The 26,683-nt window shown below is 38.5% G+C and overlaps 1 non-coding gene and 1 pseudogene across 1 annotated transcript; both read left to right on the forward strand.

Annotated features, from left to right (window-relative positions):
• Positions 1-349: 349 nt before the first annotated feature.
• LOC141580455 (uncharacterized) lies at positions 350-23,873 on the forward strand (annotated as a pseudogene).
• Positions 19,054-19,157, forward strand: LOC141580496 (U6 spliceosomal RNA). The gene has a single exon (XR_012512664.1). It is a non-coding gene; the product is annotated as a U6 spliceosomal RNA (small nuclear RNA).
• Positions 23,874-26,683: the final 2,810 nt, after the last annotated feature.

The following is a 26,683-nucleotide window of genomic DNA, read 5'->3' on the forward strand; positions in this document are numbered from 1 at the left end:
TAGCTTTGACTGACGTTTCCTCCCTCGCATTCCTTTGCTGGGCTTGACCTTTTATCTGCTGAGCTTGGCATCCCCCTGGCTGGGCTGGGTGTTTCCTTGGGTTGGACTGGGCTCTCCCTGGGTTGGCGTGGGCTTTCCCTAGGTAGGCTGGGCTGAGTTGGGCTCCCCTCCTGGGGTGGGCAGGTTCGGGCTAGGATTGACCTTTCTCTTCAAACAGGTTGGAAACCCGGAGTTTCCTGCTAGTTGGTCAAGCTGGTTGGTAGAGGCAATCTGCCCGCTACTACTGGCCTCCCCTGGCTGTTAAAAGCAGACGGTGGCTGAGGTTTGTTCAAAGCCGGCTGCCTCCGCTATGAAGAAGCCCTTTGGTCTCAGGAGCAAGATGGGCAAATGGTGCTGCCACTGCTTCTCCTGCTGCAGGGGGAGCGGCAAGAGCAACGTGGGCACTTGGGCAGACTGTGACGACAGTGCCTTCGAGGAGCCAAGGTACCAGGTCCGTCGAGAAGACCTGGACAAGCTCCACAGAGCCGCCTGGTGGGGTAAAGTCCCCAGAGCCGATCTCATCGTCATGCTCAGGATCACTGATGTGAACGAGACGGACAAGGAAAAAAGGTAACTGGGCCTCGCTGAGAGGAGGCGGGATGGTGGGGATGTGCCCTACTGGTGTGGAGGTGGTGGCAGGGTGCCTGGCTTTATCGTCTCTGCAGGCCCTACACCATCCTGGCTGTGGAAACCTCAGAGGGGTCAGGGCACAGGCCTCTTTATGAGTAGCAACGTGAAAACAAAACTTTAACTGATTTCCAATCAAATTATAATTTCCCTCGGAGAACATTAATAGACTGTATTAAAGTGATGTACCTCGCAAAACTAAATCGTTGCAGTGGATTATTTTTAATATACACATTTTAAAACAATGTCATATACATTATAGAAAGGTATATATTGAGAACTAAGTTCCATAGTATATTAACTTCTGGCTTAATATTCTTCAAATAAAATTCAATATGTGTTTCATATCAATGTATCCTATGTAAATATGTTATTTACTGAGAAACCTTAGAAGGAAAATAAATGGGAAGATGGTTTGTGTCTTTGAATAGGAAGACTCATTTCTCTTTAGATATGAGCTCTTTCTGTGGGTGTTGAACAATGAGAACACATGGACATGGGGAGGGGAGCACTACACACTGGGGTCCGTTGGGGGAAAATGGGGGAGGGACGGGGATTGGGCAGGTGGGGAGAGATAGCATGGAGAGAAAAGACAGATACAGGTGAGGGGAAGGAAGGCAGCAAATCACACTGCCATGTGTGTACCTATGCAACAGTCTTGCATGTTCTTCACATGTATCCCAAAACTTAAATTGAATTAAAAAATTAAAGAAAAAGGAGAATGCTGGGAAGATGGCCGCCTAAGAACAACTCAGGACTTCAGCTCCTAGTGAAAGTGCAGAGGAGACAGACAACAGGTGGATAAACCCACAAAAATGGGAAGAAACCAGCGCAAAAAGGATGAAAACTCCCGAAACCAGAACACCTCTCCTCCTAAAAGGGATCACAACTCCTCACCAGCAAGGGACCCAGACCGGATGGAGAAGGAGGGTGATGAAATGACAGAATCAGACTTCAGAAGGTGGGTAGTAAGAAACTACAATGAGCTAAAAGAACATGTTCTAACCCAACGCAAAGAAAATAGGAACCTTGAAAAAAGATTGGACGAACTGCTGACGAGAATGGACAGCATAGAGAGGAGTATAAGTGAATTGATGCAGCTGAAAAATGCAACACGAGAACTTCGTGAAGCATGCACAAGCTTCAACAGCCGAATTGACCAAGTAGAAGAAAGGATATCAGAGGTCGAAGATCAACTCAATGAAATAAAAAGAGAAGGCAAGAACAGAGAAAAAAGCACAAAAAGGAATGAACAAAATCTTCAAGAAATGTGGGACTATGTGAAAAGACCTAATCTACGTCTGATAGGTGTACCCGAATGTGATGAAGAGAATGAATCCAAGCTGGAAAATACTCTTCAGGATATTATCCAGGAAAACTTCCCCAACCTAGCAAGGCAGACCAATATTCAAATCCAGGAAATACAGAGAACACCACAAAGATATTCCTCAAGAAGAGCAACCCCAAGGCACATAATCGTCAGATTCACCAGGGTTGAAATGAAAGAGAAAATGCTAAGGGCAGCCAGAGAGAAAGGTCGGGTTACCCACAAAGGGAAGCCCATTAGACTCACAGCAGATCTCTCAGCAGAAACCCTACAAGCCAGAAGAGATTGGGGGCCAATATTCAACATCCTTAAAGAAAAGAACATTTAACCCAGAATCTCCTATCCAGCCAAACTAAGCTTCATAAGTGAAGGAAAAATAAAAACCTTTGTGAACAAGCAAGCACTCAGAGATTTCATCACCATCAAACCTGCTCTACAAGAACTCCTGAAAGAGGCTCTACACATATAAAGGAACAACCAGTACCAGCTACTCCAAAAACACACCAAATGGTGAAAGAGCATCAACACAATCAAGAATCTGCATCAACTAACCAACAAAACAGCCAGGTAGCATCAAAATGACAGTATCAAATTCACACATAACAATACTATCCCTAAATGTCAATGGACTAAATGCCCCAATCAAAAGACACAGACTGGCAAATTGGATAAAAAGCCAAAACCCATCAGTGTGCTGTATCCAGGAAACCCATCTTACATGCAAGGATACACAAAGGCTCAAAATAAAGGGATGGAGGAAGATCTACCAAGCAAATGGAGAGCAAAAAAGGGCAGGAGTTGCAATTCTCATCTCTGATAAAATAGACTTTAAAGCAACAAAAATCAAAAGAGACAAAGAAGGGCATTACATAATGGTAAAAGGATCACTGCAACAAGAAGAGCTAACGATCCTAAATATATACGCACCCAATACAGGAGCACCCAGATACATAAGGCAAGTTCTTAATGACTTACAAAGAGACTTCGACTCCCACACAATAATAGTGGGAGACTTTAACACCCCATTGTCAATATTAGACAGATCATCCAGACAGAAAATCAACAAGGATATCCAGGACCTGAATACAGACCTGGAACAAGCAAACCTAATAGACATTTACAGAACTCTCCACCCCAAATCCACAGAATATACATTCTTCTCAGCACCACATCACACCTACTCTAAAATTGACCACATAATTGGCAATAAATCACTCCTCAGCAAATGCAAAAGAACAGAAATCATAACAAACAGTCTCTCAGACCACAGTGCAATCGAGTTAGAACTCAGAATGCAGAAACTAACTCAGAACCACACAGCTTCATGGAAACTGAACAACTTGCTCTTAATGTTGACTGGATAAACAATGAAATGAAGGCAGAAATAAAGATGTTGTTCGAAACCAATGAGAATGAAGACACAACATACCAGAATCTCTGGGACACATTTAAAGCAGTCTCTAGAGGAAAATATATAGCAATGAGTGCCCACATGAGAAGAAAGGAGAGATCTAAAATTGACACCCTATCATCAAAATTGAAAGAGCTAGAGGAGCAAGATCAAAAAAACTCAAAACCTAGCAGAAGACAGGAAATAACTAAGATCAGAGCAGAACTGAAGGAAATAGAGACACAAAAAACTCTTCAAAAAATCAATAAATCCAGGAGCTGGTTTTTTGAAAAGATCAACAAAATAGACAGACCACTATCCAGATTAATAAAAAAGAAAAGAGAGAATAACCAAATTGATGCAATAAAAAACGATAAAGGGAATATCACCACAGATTCCACAGAAATCCAAACCATCATCAGAGATTATTACAAACAACTCTATGCACATAAACCAGTAAACCTGGAAGAAATGGATAAATTCCTGGACACCTGCATCCTCCCAAGCCTAAACCTGGAAGAAGCCGAAACCCTGAATAGACCAATAATATGGTCTGAGGTCGAGTCCGCAATAAAGAGCCTACCACCCAAAAAAAGCCCAGGTCCAGATGGGTTCACAGCTGAATTCTACCAGACATACAAAGAGGAGCTGATACCATTCCTTCTGAAACTATTCCAGACAATCCAAAAAGAGAGAATTCTTCCCAAATCATTTTACGAGACAAACATCATCCTGATACCAAAACCCAGCAGAGACTCAACAAGAAAAGAAAATTTCAGGCCAATATCCATGATGAACATAGATGCAAAAATCTTCAATAAAATACTGGCAAACAAATTGCAACAGCATATCAAAAAGCTCATCCACCATGATCAAGTAGGATTCATCCCGGGGATACAAGGCTGGTTCAACATACACAAGTCCATAAACGTAATTCACCACATAAACAGAACCAAAGACAAAAACCACATGATTATCTCGATTGATGCAGAGAAGGCTTTTCACAAAATTCAACAACCCTTTATGCGAAAAACCCTCAATAAACTAGGTACTAACGGAACGTATCTCCAAACAATAAAAGCTATTTACGACAAACCAACAGCCAATATCATACTGAATGGGCAAAAACTGGAAGCATTCCCTTTCAAATCTGGCACTAGACAAGGGTGCCCTCTCTCACCACTCCTATTCAATATAGTACTGGAAGTTCTAGCCAGAGCAATCAGGCAAGAAAAAGAAATAAAGGGTATCCAAATTGGAAAGGAGGAAATCAAATTGTCTCTATTTGCAGATGACATGATTGTATATCTGGAAGACCCCATCATCTCAGCCCAAAATCTCCTGAAACTGATAAACAACTTCAGCAAAGTCTCAGAATACAAAATCAACGTGCAAAAATCACAAGCATTCCTATACACCAGTAATAGACTTCAAGACAGCCAAATCAAGAACGAACTGCCATTCACAATTGCTACAAAGAGAATAAAGTACCTAGGAATACAACTAACAAGGAACGTAAAGGACCTCTTCAAGGAGAACTACAAGCCATTGCTCAACGAAATAAGAGAGGATACAAACAGATGGAGAAACATTCCATGTTCATGGTTAGGAAGAATCAACATCGTAAAAATGGCCATACTGCCCAAAGTAATTTACAGATTCAATGCTATTCCCATCAAGCTACCAATGACCTTCTTCACAGAACTGGAAAAAAACACCTTAAACTTCAAATGGAACCAAAAGAGGGCCCGCATAGCCAAGTCAATTCTAAGCAAAAAGAATAAAGCAGGAGGCATCACACTACCGGACTTCAAACTATACTACAAGGCTACAGTAATCAAAACAGCATGGTACTGGTACCAAAACAGAGATATAGACCAATGGAACAGAACAGAGGTCTCAGAGGAAATACAACATACCCACAACCATCTGATCTTAGACAAACCTGACAAAAACAAGCAATGGGGAAAGGACCCCCTGTTTAATAAATGGTGTTGGGAAAACTGGCTAGCCATGTGCAGAAAGCAGAAACAGGACCCCTTCCTGACACCTTACACCAAAATTAACTCCAGATGGATTAAAGACTTAAACATCAGACCTAATACCATAAAAACCTTAGAAGAAAATCTAGGCAAAACCATTCAGGACATAGGTGTAGGCAAGGACTTCATGACCAAAACGCCAAAAGCAATGGCAACAAAAGCCAAAATAGACAAATGGGACCTAATCAAACTCCACAGCTTCTGCAAGGCAAAAGAAACAGTCAGTAGAGTGAATCGGCAACCAACAGAATGGGAAAAAATTTTTGCAGCCTACCCATCTGACAAGGGGCTGATATCCAGAATTTACAAAGAACTAAAGCAGATCTACAAGAAAAAAACAAACAAGCCTATTCAAAAATGGGCGAAGGATATGAACAGATACTTTACAAAAGAAGCCATACAGGAGTCCAACAAACATATGAAAAAATGCTCGTCATCACTGGTCATCAGAGAAATGCAAATCAAAACCACATTGAGATACCATCTCACACCAATTAGAATGGCAATCATTAAAAAATTGGGAAACAACAGATGCTGGAGAGGATGTGGAGAAATAAGAACACTTTTACACTGTTGGAGGGAATGTAATTTAATTCAACCATTGTGGAAGACAGTGTGGCGATTCCTCAAGGACCTAAAAATAGAAATCCCATTTGACCCAGCAATCCCATTACTGGGTATATATCCAAAGGATTATAAATCATTCTACTACAAGGACACGTGCACACGAATGTTCATTGCAGCACTGTTTACAATAGCAAAGACCTGGAACCAACCCAAATGCCCAATGATGATAGATTGGATAGGGAAAATGTGGTACATATACACCATGGAATATTACGCAGCCATCAAAAACGATGAGTTCACGTCCTTTGTAGGGACATGGATGAACCTGGAAACCATCATTCTCAGCAAACTGACACAAGAGCAGTAAATCAAACACCGTATATTCTCACTCATAGGTGGGTGTTGAACAATGAGAACACATGGACACAGGGAGGGGAGCACTACACACTGGGGTCCATTGGGGGGAAATGGGGGAGGGGCGGGGGGGTGGGGAGGTGGGAAGAGATAGCATGGGGAGAAATGACAGATACAGATGAGGGGACGGAAGGTAGCAAACCACACTGCCATGTGTGTACCTATGCAACAATCTTGCAGGTTCATCACATGTACCCCAAAACCTAAAATGCAATAAAAAAAAATAAAAAAAAACCGATATGAGCTCTTTCTGTATTTATCACTTTTACCTAAACGAAATGAAAATAGTAGCAAAGTTTTAGCATTTTTAAATTAGGCATGCTGTCTGTTATGGTGATAAATTAATTTTTTTGTAGCAGAATAAAAAAAGATTTGCTTTCCAGATGTCAAAATTTGCATGTGCTATTTCCACAAATTGTTTACTAACAGCTGAAAAGACATAAATGAGCAGAACAGAATAGGAAATCCAGAAATAGTCAAATGTATTTAAGAATTTAGTCCTTGATAAAGGTGATGTTTTATATTTGTAAAAAACTTAATTATTCCTAAGTGAAATGCATGCTGTTTGGAGAAACCTAGCTAGATTTTTATGTGTTAAAAATAAATTCCTGCAGTATAGAGTAAAAAACTTTAAATACACAAAAGGTGAAAAGTACCAGAAAAAAACCACAAATGCCTATTTATATATGCATATATAAATATTTAGGTGAAGTCTTTGTCCCCCAGGCTGGAGTATAGTGGTGTGATCTCAGCTCACTGCAACCTCTGTCTCCCAGGTTTAAGCAATTCTCTGCCTCAGCCTCTCGAGTAGCTGGGATTACAGATGCCCGTCACCATGCCCGGCTATTTGTTTCTGTATTTTTAGTAGAGATGGGTTTCATCATCTTGGCCAGGCTGGTCTTGAACTCTTGAACTTGTGATCCACCTGCCTTGGCCTCCCAAAGTGCTGAGATTACAGGTGTGAGCCACTGTGCCTGGCCTATATATGCAGATGTATTTTTATGTTCACAGTGACCTTCCTAAGAAACTACCAAAGCAAGTATTCTGAAGGTTGGCTTGGCAAAATAAAAAACATCCGTATATAAGAAAAACATTAACAGAGGTCCAAAATCTTTACAAAACATGTATTTTCATTTTACAGAGAATTCTTTCAAGTCAACCAAAAGACAACTAAATAAACTCAATTTAAAATTGGGCAAAGTAATTTCTTTGTATGTCTACCAGTGATCTACACACTTAGGAAAACATAGTGTTCTGGTAAGAGAAGGAATTTAAGTTAGAAGAGGAATGAAATACTGTTTTCTATTTCACAGAAATTAGAAAATACTGTTTAGAAATTAGAAAATATTTTCTAATTTCTAACAGAATTAGCAAATACTGTTTTCTAATTCTAATTTAAGTTAGAAGAGGAATGACAGGCCAGGTGCAGTGATTCATGCCTGTAATCTCAGCACTTTGGGAGGTCAAGGAAGGTGGATCATGATATCAGAATTTGAGACCAGCCAGGCCAGCATGGTGAAAGCCTGTCTCTACTAAAAATACAAAACTTTGCCGGACTTGGGCCTGGGGGCAAGTACTTGTAATCTCAGATACTTGGGAGACTGAGGCAGGAGAATTGCTTCAACCTGGGAGGCGTAGGTTGCAGTGAGCCAAGATGGTGCCACTGCACTCTGGTCTGAGGACACAGCAAGACTCCCTCTCAAAAAAAAAAAAAAAAAAAAAAAAAAAAGGAATGGAATATGGTTTTCTATCCACAAAGTGTGTGAGGATGAAGAACAGTGGTATTTACACAGTTGTTTAAAGTTTAAGTTGCTGTGACTTTTCAAATAGATACTTTGGTGGTAAGAACTCTATTTTTAAAATGTATATGCCTTTTACTCATCAATTTCATTATTCTGAAATAGCTTTAAGAAATGTCTACACCTTTTTTTTTTTTTTTTAGTATTGCTTATAAGAGCAATGTATTGAGGAGAACTCATATGAAGATTTTATGAACAAATTTCAGTACATCCATGGCATTGAATAATATGTAACCATTGAGGGTGTCAATAGATAGAGATATGTTGACATGCAAAGATGTAATTTGGTATATAAAGTGAGGAAAAAAATCTGTTTTACATATACACAAACAATCTGCTTTTGTGGTATCTGAAAAGATGTAGAAAATATGATCAAATTTATTTCTGGGGATTTGTGAGTGAAGTTTTTCCCCTTTCTCTTATCTGTGATTTCTGCAACGAACATCTCAAAAGTTTTAGCTAAGTTTCGGTAGTCATGAAATAATCCTTGGGAAGAGAAGAAATATGCTACTTACATAGATACAAATAATTTCTCACATTCTCTTATTTATTTTTATTTATGTGGATGGGTATCTTCTGTAAACTTTTACCCTATCCAGAAGTAGATTGAATCTGTTTACCTGTTCCTGTAGATATTATTGTATATACATTTTATTATATATTTATCTTCTCCTTATATATAATATAGATTAATGTGTAAAAACTGTGGATTAATGGTTTTACTTTAGTAATATATGAAAATTAAAATAGAAAATATAACTGATTATTACTATTACGAATGTATTCCTCTACAGGAGTTGTTGTTTTTTTTTTTTAAATATTGAACTCACCAGCTGTATCCTTTCAATCTGATTATTCATCAAACATAAGCCAGACACCTATTATGTGGCAGGTGTGTCTCGAACCTATTACGTGGCAGGCAGGTTCTACTCCCTGTCAGTGTCCTTCATCTTTGAAAACTTCATGTTTACATGCTGGGGCTGGGCAAACTGAGAGATTTTAAATTGGGGTATTAGAACTTAATCTCAATTGAAGCTTTTCCTCTCTCCTTTCAAACAAAAGCATTTCTGAAGGTAGAAATAGTAAAAAGATAACATTTAATTGCCCTTTATAATTTATAACAATCTTGGATAAAGACTGTTTTAGTACTTTTAAGAACTAAAATGGGATACATAAACAGCAGCCACAAAAAAAGAATGAGAGCATGTCCTTTACAGGGACATGGACGATGTTGGAGGCCATTATCCTTAGCAAACTAACACAGGAACAGAAAACACCAGATAGCACATGTTCTCACTTACAGGTGAGAGCTAAATGATGAGAACACACAGACACCTACAGGGGAGCAGCACACACGGGGCCTATCAGACGGTGGGGGTTGGGAGGAGGGAAAGCAGCAGGAAATAGAAGGAACAGGTAGCAGGCTTCATATCTGGGTTATGAAACAATCTGTACAACCCTCATTGGCACACATTTACCTATGTAACAAAACCACGCATCCTGCACAGGTATCACTGGATGTAAACATTGAAGAAACTCCACAAATAGTTTTCCAAATCCTTTTTTAAAAAAGAAAATTGATAATAGTCTTAAATCCTAATATTAATGATTGGAAATACCTGATTTACATACATTCTGTAATTCTGAGTATTGAAAAAAATGAGACATACTTAGTCATTTAAATCTCAAGTTTTCTTTGGCTTAAAGTTTTTTGAAAACCGAAGTAAGAATTAGTTTATTTTAGAAATTTGTTTCTGTTTTCACCTCAGCCTTCTTATTTCATAGTTCTTTTAAGAACTAAAATTCATCTAAATGCCAGTCATCGGACTAGAACTGTGCCAGACCTGTTATATTATAACGTGGCCTACCTAATGTAAGGCACCAGGGATTGTAAGATGCCTCATTATTTTACATCCCAATAAGAGAATTATTTAAATGCTGCCAATTACAGTTATGGTAAATCATGAATTACAAGTGACATTCCAGTGTAAGAAATGTTCAAACGTGGAATCATCCTAGAATCACTAAAATAGAATGTTACCTGTAATCTTTAAAACATACCTCAAAGTGTAGGTATAATTGTATTATCTCACTCAATTCACATCTCCAGTAGTAGTAGTAAAAATTATAATATCTAGCAATTATTGAGCTGTTGTGTTAGGAACTATTCTCTGTCTTTTGTGTAGAGTCTCATTTAAGTATTACAGTGGTTTTCTCTGAGAAAGTTACTATTTTCATTCCCATTTTATTGTTGAGGAAATTGAGATACAAAAAGGCTAAGCAACAACTAGGAAGTGACAGAGCGGAAAGAGGATTCCAGCCCAAGTTGAATAGAATGCAAGGGCTATGCTCTTTCTGTTCAAATAGGCTGCTCTTTCACTCATACAGTGAGTAAGGAGGGGTAATAAATAGTATACTTTCTTCAAAGGAAAATGCAATGTTTGCTTTGAAGGCAGAGTAATAGCAGACTGTTCAGTGTTTGCAATGACATGAATTGCTGAGGTGGCTGTAGATAGTGCACTACAATTTCCTAAAAAGTCTTCTCACTCTCATAGAACTGCCCTCCATTTGGCCTCTGCCAATGGGAATTCAGAAATAGTAAAACTCATGCTGTACAGAAGATGTGAACTCCATGCCTTTGATAGCAAAAAGAGGACAGCTCTAATAAAGGTATGCAGTAGCCGACTATATCAGCATGAGATGGATTTGATTTCAATGTGTAGAATAAAGATGAGTTTTCTCATTTAAATATGGCTAGTTGGTGAAACCTGTGGAATGTTTCTTTTGAGTTCCTAGGATTTATGATTTGTTTTTGGTCTAATACTGACAGGCCCTATAGTGCCAAGAAGATGAATGTGTGTTAACGTTGCTAGAACATGGCACTGACCCAAACCTTCTGGATGTGTATGGAAATACCGTGCTACACTACGCGGTCTACAGTGAAGACAAATTACTGGCCAAAGCACTGCTTTTATACGGTGCTGATATTGAAGCAAAAAACAAGGTATAGATCTATCGATTTTATTTTCAAAATACTGAAATGCAATTGTTTTAACACTGACCTCCTGTGTAAGGGTTAGTTTTCTGTATTTGGAAGCTCAAGCATACCTGAATGAAAATATTTTGAAATGACTTAATTGTCTAAGACTTTATTTTCAATATTGTTAAATTTAAAGAAGATTTAGAGGGTACAGCTTTTTAAAAAATGTACTTGTGGTAAATTTCTTTTTTTGAAAACACTGAAATTGTAAAAGGTAATACTTATTGTTTTTTCTAATTTTTCTTTCCCAGGTTTTTTGTTTGTTTGTTTGTTTGTTTTTCCTAATGACTGTAAAATAGTAAAATTTGCCCTGGAAACAAGTTTTACATTAAAACTCCAAGAAAACAAAAACATGTTTCAGTGAAAAGAAATCCTGCTGCTTTGGCAAATTTCTAAGAAAAGTAATCGATATGAAGTGATGTATCTTGAGTGGCAAGGCTTAGGGTAGCTCTGACTGCTCATGAGGGAGAAATGGAAAGGGGAGAAGAGAGCAATCAGAAATATCAAGGCTAGTTTGGAAATTAGGTAATGGAGGGGAAAGACCATGAAACGGTTGTGTGTGTGTGTGTGTGTGTGTGTGTGTGTGTTGGTACTCATTCATTTCTTTTGTATGGTGAGACAAAGTTCTCTTCAGTTTTAGAGAATGAGTTTTCAGTTTGGGAGAAGGAGTTAGTTATAAATTGCCTGGAGATCAATGTTAGGAGGCCTCTGAGGAACCAGATTGGCAGTGAATAGGTGGTAATGTAGTGGGAAACCCTTGAGCAGAGGGAATAACAGGTACTTAACTGACTCATGATCCTCTTCTGGTAGAAATAGCCAACTAGAGTCTCAATTCTGCTTTCTAATTTAGAATGTCTTGATTGGAAGGTGGGAGATAAGGAGCTTATAAATAACAAGATCAAGTTGTATTTTGAGTTTACTAGACCCTGTTCTTCTCTTACCTGGGAAAATTATGTGGTGTTTTCAGCAAATGAATCTCTCTCCTACTCTTTTCTCTTTTTGGCCAAATCCTCAAATAATAAAGGGAATTGGTCATGTGGCTAAGAGAGGACACTGAAGTAATTATCTATTGCACTAGTTTTCAGCTAGAATTGTGCATCCCAGTAACCTGAGGAAAAATTTTAAATAATCTACAAGTCTAGGCTCTCCCCTGAAGATTTTCATAAAGTAAGTCTAATAAATCCTGGACATGTATGTTTCAAAAGGTTTCCTTGAAGCCAGGCATGGTGGTGAATGGCTGTAGTCTCAGCTGCTGGGGAGGCTGAGTGGGAAAATTGCTTGAGCTCAGGAGTTTGAGTCTAGCCTGGGCAACATAATGAGACCTTTCTCTAAACGACGATGACAAATTCCTCAAAATCTGGATACACTCCTGCTGAGGAATCACTGAATAAATAAGTGTAATATATAAATTCTTACATCTCAGAAACTTAAGATCTCTAGAATAGTTGCAGTTGGAATTGGATATGTGCTAATTCCTTTATATCTTTCATTTCCCATAATACTAGTTTGACTTTTTTGGGGGGTGGGGGACAAGGTCTCTGCCAGGCTGGAGTGCAGTAGTGTGATCAGAGCTCACTGCAGCCTTGACCTCCCCAAGCTCAGGTGGTCCTTCAACCTCAGTTTTTGTATTTTTTTTTTTTTTTTTTTACAAAGTAGAGATGAGTTTTTTGCCATGTTGCCCAGGCCAGTCTTGAACTCCTGGGCTCAAGTGATTAACCTGCTTCAGGCTTTCAAAATGCTAGGATTACAGGTGTGAGCCACCATTGCTGGCCTAATCTGACTTTTATCTCTGTGATTGGGATGTTAAAATGAATATTATTGACAGTATCAATCAGCTTACGGAATAATACCTTCTCCTAACATCAGTTATTCACTGCCATTCAGAAGGTCTTTAGAAATTTGCAGTGAGTAATCTTCAATAAGTAGAGGATGGTCCTCTCAGGATTTTGTTTCTCTTTGTTACCATTCAAGTGCTTAGCTCAGTAAGTTGTTAGTAAGATCAGAGTTTTCTCAGTTAGAATTGTAGCAAATTCTAAACCTCTTTGATCAATTGAAGCTGTATTATCAACTATCCAGTATCTCTCTAAATGGTGTTGGGAAAACTGGCTAGCAGTGTGCAGAAAGCAGAAACTGGACCCCTTCCTGACACCTTACACTAAAATTAATTCCAGATGGATTAACAATTAAACATAAGTCTTGACACCATAAACACCCTAGAAGAAAACCTAGGCAAAACCATTCAGGACATAGGCGTAGGCAAGGACTTCATGGCTGAAACACCAAAAGCAATGGCAACAAAAGCCAAAATAGACAAATGGAATCTAATTAAACTCCAGAGCTTCTGTACAGCAAAGGAAACAATCATTAGAGTGAACTGGCAACCCACAGAATGGGAAAAACATTTTGCAATCTGCCCATCTGACAAAAGGCTAATATCCAGAATGTGCGAAGAAATAAAACAGATTTATGAGAAAACAAACAAACCCAATCAAAAGTGGTCAAAGGATATGGACAGACACTTTACAAAAGAAGACATATATGAGCCCACCAAACGTATTAAAAAATGTTCATCAGCACTGGTCATTAGAGAAATGCAAATCAAAACCACATTGAGATATAATCTCACACCAGTTAGAATGGTGATCTTTAAAAAACCTGGAGACAACAGATGCTGGATAGGATGTAGAGAAATAGGGACATTTTTACACTGTTGGTGGGATTGCAAATTAGTTCAACCATTGTGGAAAACAGTGTGGCAATTTCTCAAGGACCTAGAAATAGAAATTCCATTTGACCCAGCAATCTCATTACTGGGTATATACCCAAAGAATTATATTATAAAGACAAATGCACACATATGATCATTGTGGCACTGTTTACAATAGCAAAGACCTGGAACCAACCCAAATGTCCATCAATTATAGACTGGATAAACCAAATGTGGCACATATACTCCGTGGAATACTATGCAGCCATAAAAAATGATGAGTTCATGTCCTTCGTAGGGACATGGATGACTCTGGAAACCATCATTTTAGCAAACAGACACAAGAACAGGAAACCAAACACCACATATTATCACTCAAAGGTGGGTGTTGAACAATGAGAACACATGGACACAGGGAGGGGAGCATCAGAGACTGTGGTCGGTTGAGGGGGTCTAGGAGAGGGACAGCAGGTGGATGGGGAGGGTAGGGAGGGATAATGAGGGGAGAAATACAAGATAGAGGAGATAGGGGGATGAAGGCAGCAAACCACCTTGCCATGTTTGTAACTATGCAACAATCCTGCATTATTTGCACATGCACCCCAGAACCTAAAGTACAATAAATAATAAAAAATAAAACGTTTGTGGAGCATTTGCTTAATCAGGATGGCAGTTTTAAACACTGAAAACCATGGAGTTATTGAGACTACATATAGGGATTCTGTAAATTTGGTTTCACTAGTTCTGTGAACTGATTATTTATTTAGTTACCAATCTGGAAAACTTAAATACAAATTGATTTTAAATGAATAAATGTTGGAAAAATTGTTGAAATGGGCAGTATGAGACTTAGTAGCAATATTTATTGCACATTGGAGCTTGATCTTTTGGTAAAACATGAAACTAAAGAAATATTTTACAAATTCTTGCTTTATACCCAAGAATTTGTCTTAGAGTTTGAGAATATAGAGCTAAAAGATACAGCTCTTTGTTTAGATGGAAAAAATATTATCATCCAATAATACCATGCCAAATGCTGGCATAGAAGCAAAGATTCCTGGAACCAGTAAGTGTTTAAAGTGAGTTTTTGAGATGATCAGAGTTAATGTGTTGAGGCAGAAGAGAGGTGTCTCCAAGGCAAAGAGCAGTGTGTGAGAAAGCACCGAAGAGTAAGAAGGAAGTGACTATAATTCGTTTGCTTTCTATGAGTGTAAGTTTATAGGATCTTATATAGTTTCCAGTTCAGTTGAGAAGTACATAACTTTTTGAATCAAATATCATTTTTGCTTTTATTGTTTTACAGTGTGGCCTCACACCACTTTCACTTGCTGTATACTGACAAAAAGAGAAAATGATGAAATTTTTAATCAAGAAAAAAGCTAATGTAAATGCAATTGATAAATTTGGAAGGTATGGTTAATTTTTTTAATCTCTGTGTTGTAGAATGATAGCAGTCACTCAAGTCATAAACATTTATAAGATTAACTTATTGCAACATAGTGATCAGGATCAACAAATCAGTTAAGTAGAAAAACAATTAGACTGGGCAACATAAAGAACCGTTTTAGTGGGACTCCTCTTACTACACTGACTGATGTTATTATGTGACATTTTTGGTTATATGATTTATGTTAGCTAAATGGATTTCATATTTGTCTCATGAAGTGTGAACTTTAACTTTTAGTTTACTTATGACTTAGTATTGAACTTAACTCTTTCTAGTAGTTTTTAATCTCTATGTCTTATATGCTTTTCTACTAATACACTTTATTAAACATAAATAGGAGTTGATAATCATTTTGTCTTTGGAATAACTCTGCGATAAGTTGCTTTCTTTGAAGAATATTAATGTTAACTTATGCCTCCAAGACAAATAATGGCTATTCCCACATACTGTAAGTTCATCAGCTTTTGTTTTAATTCCAGTGTATTTTGATGGTTTATTTATTTATTTATTTATTTATGAGACAGAGTCTCGCTCTGTCACCAGGCACCAGGCTGGAGTGCAGTGGTACCATCTCTGCTCACTGCAAACTCCACCTCCCAGGTTCAAGCAATTTTCCTGCCTCGGCCTCCTGAGTAGCTGAGATTATAAGCACGCTTCACCATGCCCAGCTAATTTTTGTATTTCTTAGTAGAGACTGGGTTTCACCATGTTGGTCAGGATGGTCTCAATTTCTTTACCTTGTGATCCGCCTGCCTCGGCCTCCCAGAGTGCTGGGATTACAGGTGTGAGCCACTGTGCCTGGCCTTATTTTTAATTAGTATGGAGAGAGGAAGTAAAGATAGTTTTAAGTGGGTACACTGTTCCTTTAATGAAGGCAAGGTGTAGGTGGGTGATAAGAGAAAAGAGCTAGGCTTCGGATTCACACAAGACTGGGTTTAATTCCTAGCTTTCTTACTTGATAGGTGTGTGACCTTGGCAATGTTATTTACCACCAAATGTGTTGTCACATATGAAAAAGAGGAGAATATCTCCTTCAAAATTGCCTGTGCATAAGCAAGAAAGATGTGTGTGTGCGGCATTTAATTCAGTGCCCAGCACATGCTTATTGGCATCATTAACTGAAACTATTATGACTACTGTTTTCACCATTCTTATTAATATTACTGCTTTCAGTATGCAGATAGCTCTTATGTGACCCCACAGCTGATTTTCTGTTACCGTGTATCAGTCTCGGGAAGTGGGAAGGAAATCTTTACTTAAATCTTTGTTCACTTCAGATAAGTGGCCCTAGCATAGTTTCTTGCCCATCAAAGGCCTTTAAATTAGTAGCTTCTACTATTTAACACCCCATTGAGATAAGAGGTTTTCTGTTTGTCCCTTCCTTTTAACCTTGGTGGTATTTTACAGAGATTAACACTTGAGCACCCAAAATGCTTATGTCTTTTAGTGGATGCAAATGTTTAATTTTGCATTGACAGGCAAGATATTAAATGGGTAAAGTATGTCAGATTAGCTTACAACTTTATTACAGTTAGGGAAAAATTACCTCTCTGTCATTTTAGGACTGTGCTTATACTTGCCGTATGTTGTGGATCAGCAAGTATGGTTGGCCTTCTACTTGATCAAGATATTGATGTATTTTGTCAAGATAAATCTGGAAAAACTGCCAGGGATTATGCTGTGTCTAGTCAACATAATATGTAAGTGTTTACATGAAAAGTCTAGTTAACACTAAATTAAGGCTTAAAATAATTACAACGATTTCATCTTATATATCAAGTGAGATGTAGTAGTTTGGTTTGGGTAGTTTTAGAGTGGCAATGAGTTAGTCGCCTGCATCAGCTAGAAATCAAGCAAAGGGTAGACCGGTTGGAAGTACCAGTGTGTGCAGGATTCTTTATCTCAGGACTTGTAAGACCTTTATGTTTACAGATTCCAACATTGTTCATTTTATCCAAGTATAACACCTATGCATGAGATAAAAAATAGTGTCATAGCTTTAATTTTTTTTTTTTGATTAGTTATTTGGGTCTTGAAATGTCCAGTTTATCAGAAAGTCATTTACTGTCTTCTGAAGACTATCTCTTACATACTCTTTGAATTTTTCAAGAACCAAAGGGATTTACTAAATCCAAGGAAGACAATCCTTTTTATCAAATCAGAAGGACTAGAAACAAAGGGCATTCCAATCATTCTGTTGTTTCTGTTGATTCTGTTGCATTTTTGCCCGTGAAACTGGTCCTGCTGCCTGGTAATGGTTGATCTTTGACACCAAGATGCCCTTACTGATTCAGATCCCTGAGGTCTTCATGGTGATTCATACAGAGATGTTGAAGTTACAGCATTTTTTAAATTCACATACCTGTGCTTATAGGCTCAGCCATTATTCCCAAAGCACCAGCACCGTGCTCTGGCAATGTGACTTTATCCACACACAAAATGAGCTAATTGACCATCACCCCCATGTTCAGCCTAGACTTAGCTGAGACCTTCATGGTAAGAGATCCTTTCAGGCCTTTGTTGGTCTTTTCTGTAGCAAATATTCATTGGGCTTGTTCTAAATGGTCAGAGAGGTTGAAATAATGTGGCAGGAAGAGATGAGTGTTTCTTTCTTCTTTGCTACCAGTTCTGTACCCTCATTCACCTTTATATCCTGTATAATACCTGAGGCAGTAGAAAGTCCCATGTTTACCTTCCCCAGAGCAGCGGACTCCCAGTTGTGATTGGCCCCTTGACTGATCTGTTTTAAATAATAATGAAAATTGCCCAAGCTACTTGCATCTCTACCTCAATATTTAAAAATATTTTCAAATTCTACCTCACAGGAAGCCATTGAAGAGAATTCTCAGAATCTCAAGTAGGTTAGTTGGACTTAACAGAGCCATACCTTGTCCATGTCTCATCACTGAATGTAGGGAATCCATGAGCCCCACACATTGGGTGCCAGAACATAGGGATCCATAAGCCCCACACGTTGGGTGCCAGAATGTAGGGCTCCATGAGCCCCACATTGGGCACCAGAATGTAGGGAGCCACCCCTACATCACCTGTGGGTACCCTGAGTTCGGTGGTGACAAAGGAATGAGAAAAAGACAGATTAAGAGAGACAATGGGACCAGAGGGCCATCACTTATTACTTCAGAGGTGACAGTGAAATCCCCAAGCTCTGACCATCCACTCTATTTATTGTTTACAATCACTTTGATCTACAGGGTAGGGGTGGAGTAATGGTGGGGAGAGGATGATGGTGGAGTGAACCAGTGAGCCAGAACTGAATCAGTGAACTGGAACTGATGTGTCATTCTAAGGATTAATAACAGTGGCAGTTTGGGGGTTTCACAAAAGAAGAACATGTGGTTATCTTTAGCTTGTTATCTAAGTACAGCTGATGGAACACAGACCTTACAAGGAGCCCACAAGTCTGGCTACATCATAGTGCTATGAAGGGTTTTTATAGCCTTGAGCACAATGTTTATGGTAACAGAGCCAAGGTCACCCTGAACTGGAACATGAGGCATGAAGAGGCCTTCCTCCTCAGAGGCCTCCTGCGGCCTTCCGCAGTGTATTATTCCCTGCTTATATGTTACTCATAACCAATTTATGTAGCTACTCTGTAAGTTCTTTCCAATCACGTGTAAAAGTAGAACTTTCTGCTTGCTTCAGCAGCACACATTCTCAAATTGAAACAATAAAGAGAAAATTAGCATGGCTTCCTGCATAAGGAGGCCACACAGATTTTTGAAGCATTCCATAGTTTGCACAGTCACTGGAAGGTCATTTGACTGTTTGCTGACTAGCTATAACGCAACAGAGTGATTCAAAGCAGAATGGGTGTCACCAAAATATTGAAATTGTTATTTGTACTGCAAAAATAGTCATGTAAGGTGGTCTATGAGATAACACTGGAACTGAATAATGTGTGTGGTGTTGTTTGCAAAATACGTTATTAGTATGTATGTCGAAAACTTGCAACTTCTTCATGGAACCTAAAAATAAATGAAAGTAGGGTTTTGGTCTCTCATGTCAGCTGGAGATGAATGTGGATATAAAGCATCATCCTGACAAACATCTGCTGTTTGAGAGTTTGAGTCTATAGGGAAGGATCATTGGTCCAAGCCAAGTCTTAACATCCATTGGTTTTTCTGTCCTTAGTGTGATTGATAGACTCCATAATAGCGGACAATCATGTCATCTACTTTAAGGAGATATTTATCAATAAATTTAGTTACAAACTGTGAAATAGTTGAGATGCCCTGAACTATGAGCCACAAAGAGTAGGACAACTAATAAGCAAAATTAGGACTTAATAACATTTCCTGAAAACAGCAACATTTTCATATTGGAACCTATGCACAAAATACAGATTGGGTTTTATTTGAAATTCCAACATGATTTCAGTCATAAAATTTAGGAACAGATTATTCCATTGCTTTAATATTTCTGTGAGCTTTTAAAAAATGTTATCTTGTTAAATCTTTATAACAATCTAGTGAAATAAGGCAGCAAAGTTCTTATTTTGTAGAAGACGACATTGAGCCCAAGAGGAGCAACTTGTCCAAGAACAAATAGCTGTTCATTATGCAGCTAGGACTTATGCAGAGCTGGTACACGTTATGTCAGACTAATGCGAGTTAACTTACTGGGTCATAGTGCCCTTGATTTATGACTATTTCACTTTACTCTTTTTCTTGTTTATGATAAGTTTGTAGAATGTACACATAGGTGGATGGAATAATATTGTTAAGTTCTGATATTCTGATATTGTTTGAATTACTCTAAGCATTTCACATTTGGTAAGTATTTTTTATCTCAGTATTAAAAGTCTTTTTATTTATTACATTTTTATACACAGAATTTACCAATTACTTTCAGACTACAAAGAAAAACAGATGTCAAAAAAGTTTTCTGAAAACAGCAATCCAGATAAGACTTCTGATAGTGAGTTACTTTAGGCCAGTTGTCAGCAGGCTTTTTGGCACCAGGGACCGGTTTTGTGGAAGACAGCTTTTCCATGTACTAGGGAAAGGTTGAGGTGGTTTCGGGATTATTCAATCACATTACATTTATTTTGCTACTTTATACTATTAATACATTGTAATATATAATGAAATAATTATACAACTTACCATAATGTGGAATCAGTGGGAGCTCTGAGCTTCTTTTCCTACAAATAGATGGTCCGATCTTGGGACAAAGGGAGACAGTGACAGATCATACGACATTAGATTCTCATAAGCAACACATGATCTAGATTCCTCATGTGGGCAGTTCACAACAAGGTTCATGCTTCAGTGAGGATCTAATGCTGTCACTGATCTGACAGGAGGCAGAGCTCATCGGGCAGTAAGATGAGCCAGGGGTGTGGCTGTAAATACAAATGACACTTCCTTGGTTTGCCTCCTGCTCACTTCCTCCTGTGTAGTGAGGTTCCTAATAGGCCATGGACTGGTACCAATCTGTGAGGCACTGGTCAGGAAACATATGCTCGTACCAGCAAGGTCTCACTATTGCTGACTTCACTCCTCCTAATTTGAAATGAAAAGAGATATATTTACTTTGTTGGAACAAGATGTGTTCTTCTATCTGTGGGTTAATTGTCATGATAACAGTAATTTTGTTAGAACAAGATGCTTGGCTACCATTCATCAAAAGGTTGTCATAATAAATATACAAATTGCCCAACTCTAGGCTCGGCAGATGATAATAAAAGTAGAAAATGTTTCACAATAACAAAAATGCTACTATGCTACCTGGATGTGGACACCTAATACATTGTACAATCCAGATTGTATAAGGACACCTTTAATTTAGCCATCTATTTATCAGAGAGCTTTTGATAACAAGGAGACAAAGATGAAATTGATGTAATTTTGATCTTTAAGGTGCTCATAACACAATTGTCTCTATTTCATTTCTGTGCTTTTTCAACAGAATTGACAAAGAAAACATTTTTATTTATGTTTTAACTTGTCCACTTAACTATGAAATGTTTTTTAGATACATTTTTTTCTAATGCTACAGAACACAAATAAAAATACAAAGAGGAGCTCGTTATTATGATTATCATTTTTTATTATTTTGCTACTTTATTCAGTGCTTGCTGTGTGCTAGATGCCCACTGGAAACTTATAATTATGATTATTTATTATATTGATTATGTGCCAGGTATAACTGATGAGGAATGAAAGCTTTTTGAAAAAAGGTAGGTAGGATTGAAGGTAAGCATGCAAACTGAGTAGAATGTTTCAAGGTAAAGAAGCAGAAGAATGATGATTGGCAGAAGGAAGATGTAACAAGATTGTGTGTCTGCCGGAAGGAACTTCTAACGCGATTCCCTCTGGGAGGAAGAGCAGCAAGTGCAGAAGACAAGATGCTTGAGCGAGCTTTGCAGGTTTTGTGAGCAGCTCACTTTTGCTAGTACCAAAAGTGTGAAATATGAGAGGTTGGGAGTGAGGTGAATACTCAGCTAAGGCAAGTTTATAATAGTCTTTTTAATACTATAGAAACGAGTAGGTCTTCAGCCTTCGTCATCATGGTGGAACCCCATCTCTACTAAAAATACAAAAATTAGCTGAGTGTGGTAGCCAGCATGTGTATTCCCAGCTAATTGGGAGACTGAGGCACAAGAATCACTTGAACCTGGGAGCTAGAGGTTGCAGTGAGCTGTTGTGCCACTGCACACCAGCCTAGGCAAAAGGGTAAGACTTTATCTCCATAAATAAAGGAATGAATGAATGAATGAATGAATGAATGAAATGAATAGCTCTTATCTGGTGGGCCATGGGAATTTTACCAGTAGAATGCTTTGGACTGCACATACTAGATGAGCAGTGGCTAAAACAGTAGGAATCAGAGTTGTTTGGGTTGTTCAGTGATATCCCAGGATCCCACTTGTCCCTCTTTCAGCTGTGTTGTTGGCAGTGTTTTATTATGTCTCCTTTCACAGTTGGCTAATCCACAACAGCTCCAAACATCTTGTTCTCACAACACAACATCGCAAGGGCTGCTTTTCCTCACAGTGTCTTTTAAATGGGTAGAAAACTTAGAAGCATGCAAGGGGCTTCCTGTAACATTTCATTGGATGGGTCACACCACATGCACATCCCAAAACCAGGCACTGGGAAAGTGGAGAAGTGATTAGTTTAGAATACTCATTTCTCTTTCTGAAGCTGAGGAGGGGAATTGGGATAATAAACATCCCAATAGACTTGTGTTTCTTCTGCAAGAAAGAATAAGGAAAGGCTATTGGTAGGGAGCCAGCAGTGTTTCCTGCAGAGGCTCATTGGAGAAGTTTGAGTAGGGGAGTCACAAGATTAAATTTGAGTATTAAGGCATTCTGGTTATGGTGTAAAAGTGGTTAGCAAGCTTTTCCTGTAACGGATGAGGTGGGAAATGTTTTAGACTATGTGGTCTCTGTTGTGTCTAGTTAACCCTGCTGTTGTAGTGTGAAAACCACCACGGATAACATGTAAGCAAATAGGCATGACTGAGATCCAAGAAAACTTTATTTACAAAGCCATAAGGCAGACTGGATTTGGCCTGTGGTCTGTAGTTTGCTGATCCCTTATAAAGGATTGATGGAAGGTAACCATGTAAAGAAACCAGGAGACAAAGGAAGCTTTTGCAGTAGTAGTCAGCTACAGTTTCCTTGTCACACATCCTTGAACTAGTGTCAATGTAGTAAGAGGTTTTCACCCATGCATGGTGAAAAAAAAGAAACTTAGGAATCTTAGTTACTCATTTAAAAATGCTGGCCTTTTTTGTGGTGTTATGTCTTTTTCATTTGTTTTGCTTAAATTTTTTCATGTGAGAAATAACATTAATAGTTGGCCATTTTTATTTAAATAAAAGCCATTTTCTAAATGTTTATGTCCCAAATGGCAGTGGGAATATAAAGCAGAGACAGAAGAGAGGTATAGTCAATATGATTTAGTGATAATTGAATAAGAAAAGTTTGGGGGATAGAGAGAAAGCTCAGATGATGCACTGGTTTCCAGATTGCACACTAGCATTTAACCTGGACATGCGGAAGGAGTAGGAAATTTTCTGGTGAATACAGAAGAGTAAACAGTAGCAGGTTAGTAGGAATGACTAAGTTTTTTCTATGCATTTTTAATGGAATATTCATACAGGATATTTTGAGTAGGTAATTGGATAATCAGCATTTATAACTTGCATTCTACTAGTTTGACTCTCAATAATAAGACTTGTCAAAGATCCAAGAATCTGAAAGTTGATGATAAATGTCCATGTGTATCATCATCAATGACCGAAAGTCAGCATCCACAGAATTGGGACAGATGAACTTAATAATTAAGATAAAGATGAATGTCGGAGTTGTGTTTCTCTTAGGGACTGACACTCTCTGTTACCTGTGGGACTCACAGCTGCCAGGAAAGAAAGAGAGCAAGAAGCCTATTGAAGAAGCAGGGCAGATTCAGTCCTGGAGTGCCCTGTTTGGCTTCATGTCTTAGTTCTGACTTGTAACAAATTATTTTCCGTAAAATGTGCTTTGTGTTTTTCCCCTCTGGCAGCATGTGAACAAACAGAATCCCTTTCGTAGGGCATTTTTGTATTCTTTCTTGAAACAAAGCAACATGTAAATAACAAAAAGAAGAAAGTAAGAGAAAGAGTATTTTTTGTATAGGCTAGCATTTAGCATAAACTTGGGAGTGAGTACCAGGATTATACTTATAATTTAGGGATGGGATGGGAAAACTAGATAGAAATCTATATTTAATATAAACATTTCAGTATATTGGTTAAAACTTTTATGAAAATACATCAAAGGATCTTTGATCCACTAAACCAGGAGCTGGCCAGTTTTTTCTGCAAAGACTCAGTTAGTAAATATTTTAGGCTTTGTGGGCTATATATATTTATTTTTTTGAGACAGGGTCTCACTCTGTGTCCCAGGCTGGAGTGCAACTGCATGATCATGGCTGACTGCAGTCTTGACTTTCTGGGCTCTAGTGATCCTCCCGTCTCAGCCTCTCTACTCGCTGGGACCACAGGTGTGCAACATCACACCCAGCTAATGGACTCTATGGACTATAAAGTGAATAAGCATGGCTGTGCTCCAAGATACTTTACTTAGAAAAACAGGCAGTGGGCTGGATTTGGCCCACAAGTGCTAATTTGCTGATCCTTGTGCTAGAAGGAAGGTGCTGCTAATGCAGTGAATCTGATTGGTAAAAGTGCTCTGCATGTGTGACATTCTTCTTCCTTTGAAATAAGGATATATTTAAGTAGTCACCTCACCACATTTTCCAACAGTAACTTCATATAATTTTTAACATTTCATTTATAAAATACGATTCTTTTCTGCTTTTCTTCTATTTTATTCCTGTTAATAGCATTCAGTGTTTTTCTGTGATTATTACTTTGTATATTTGATGAGTATCAACTATCCTAGAATTGGCTGATTTTTATCAAGCAAGAAATACTCTCTTTGAAACTTTTAGTATTCCTTGGTCTTTATGTGTAAGCATGAATATGATAACCAGCTTTTGTAATTTAGAAATGTTCAAGGGGTCTTTTAGTTCTATAATTTTAAGAATTTAATACCTCAGTCTAGGATTTTTTAACACTATAAGTGTATAATTTTTATAACCTTTAAAATATATCATTGCTATATAAAATTTGAAAACTACTGTTTCTTGCCTATCACATTTCCATGACTGACTCCCAATTATGATCTCTTTAAAAGAACTATCTACACTCATGAACTCAGATTTTCTTTCCATTCAGTCTTTTTTTTTTTTTTTTTTTTTTTTTTTTTTTTTTTTTTTTTGAGACGGAGTTTCGCTTTTGTTACCCAGGCTGGAGTGCAATGGCATGATCTCGGCTCACCGCAACCTCCGCCTCCTGGTCTCAGGCAATTCTCCTGCCTCAGCCTCCTAAGTAGCTGGGATTACAGGCACGCGCCACCATGCCCAGCTAGTTTTATTGTATTTTTAGTAGAGACGGGGTTTCACCATGTTGACCAGGATGGTCTCGATCTTTCGACCTCGTGATCCACCCGCCTCGGCCTCCCAAAGTGCTGGGATCACAGGCTTGAGCCACCGTGCCCGGCCATTCCATTCAGTCTTGATCTCATGCCAGTAAGTCTTCAAATTCAACACTCCTCCAAGGTTATTGTTCTCAAGGTTATCACTTATCTTTTTCTCTAATAAATCTAGGGATTTTTTCTAACACCTCATTTTATGTAATCTGTCAACAATATTAAACCAAATAGAGGACATCTCCTCCCTAATAGCATCTTCAATTAGCCCGCTGAAGGACCTCACTCCCTCAGGCCTCCTGCCTTTCTATTCCTTTTGTCATGGTCTGTTTACTTGCTTCTCAACTTTCTCCTTTTGCACATTGTTGTTCCCTAGGGTTCAGTCCTCAATCTTTTCTTGTTACTTTTTTTTTTCTTTTTTTGAAATGGAGTCTTGCTCTGTCACCTAGGCTGGAGTTCAGTGGTGCAATCTTGGCTCATTACAACCTCCGCCTCCTGGATTCAAGTGATTCTTCTGCCCCAGCCTTCTGAGTAGCTGGGATTACAGGTGCATGCCAGCATGCCAAGCTAATTTTTGTATTTTTAGTAGGGACAAGGTTTCCCCATGTTGGCAAGGCTGGTATCAACCTCCTGAATTCAGGTGATCCGCCTGCCTTGGTCTCACACAATGATGGGATTTCAGGCACTAGCCACCGTGCCCGGCCCCTCATGACTTTTTCTTTTTTTTTTTTTTTTTTTTTTTTATTCTTTGTTTTATTTTAGGTGCATATTATTTCTGGCATTTCTTCCCATGTTAGCCCTTCCCACCCTCCCCCCTCCACTGTCTCTCCCCTACCCCTCCCAACTGCCCCCAGTGTGTGATGTACCTCTCCCTGAGTCCATGTGTTCTTGTTGTTCAACACCCACCTATGAGTGAGAACATACGGTGTTTGCCTTTCTGTTCTTGTGTCAGTTTGTTGAGATGTTGGTTTCCAGATTCATCCAAGTCTCTACGAAGGACACGAACTCATCGTTTTTTATGAGTTTGTAGTATTCCATGGTGTATATGTACCACATTTTCTTTGTCCAGTCTATCATTGATGGGCATTTGGGTTGGTTCCAGGTCTTTGCTATTGTACACAGGCTGCTATCAACATATGTGTGCATGTGTCTTTAGAGTAGAACAATTTATAGTTCTTTGGGTATATACCCAATAGTGGGATTGCTGGGTCAAATGGAATTTCTATTCCTAGATCCTTGAGAAATTTCCACACTGTCTTCCACAATGGCTGAACTATTTTA

The sequence above is a fragment of the Saimiri boliviensis genome, chromosome 11 (assembly GCF_048565385.1).
Source record: "Saimiri boliviensis isolate mSaiBol1 chromosome 11, mSaiBol1.pri, whole genome shotgun sequence".
Classification (NCBI taxonomy): Eukaryota; Metazoa; Chordata; class Mammalia; order Primates; family Cebidae; genus Saimiri; species Saimiri boliviensis.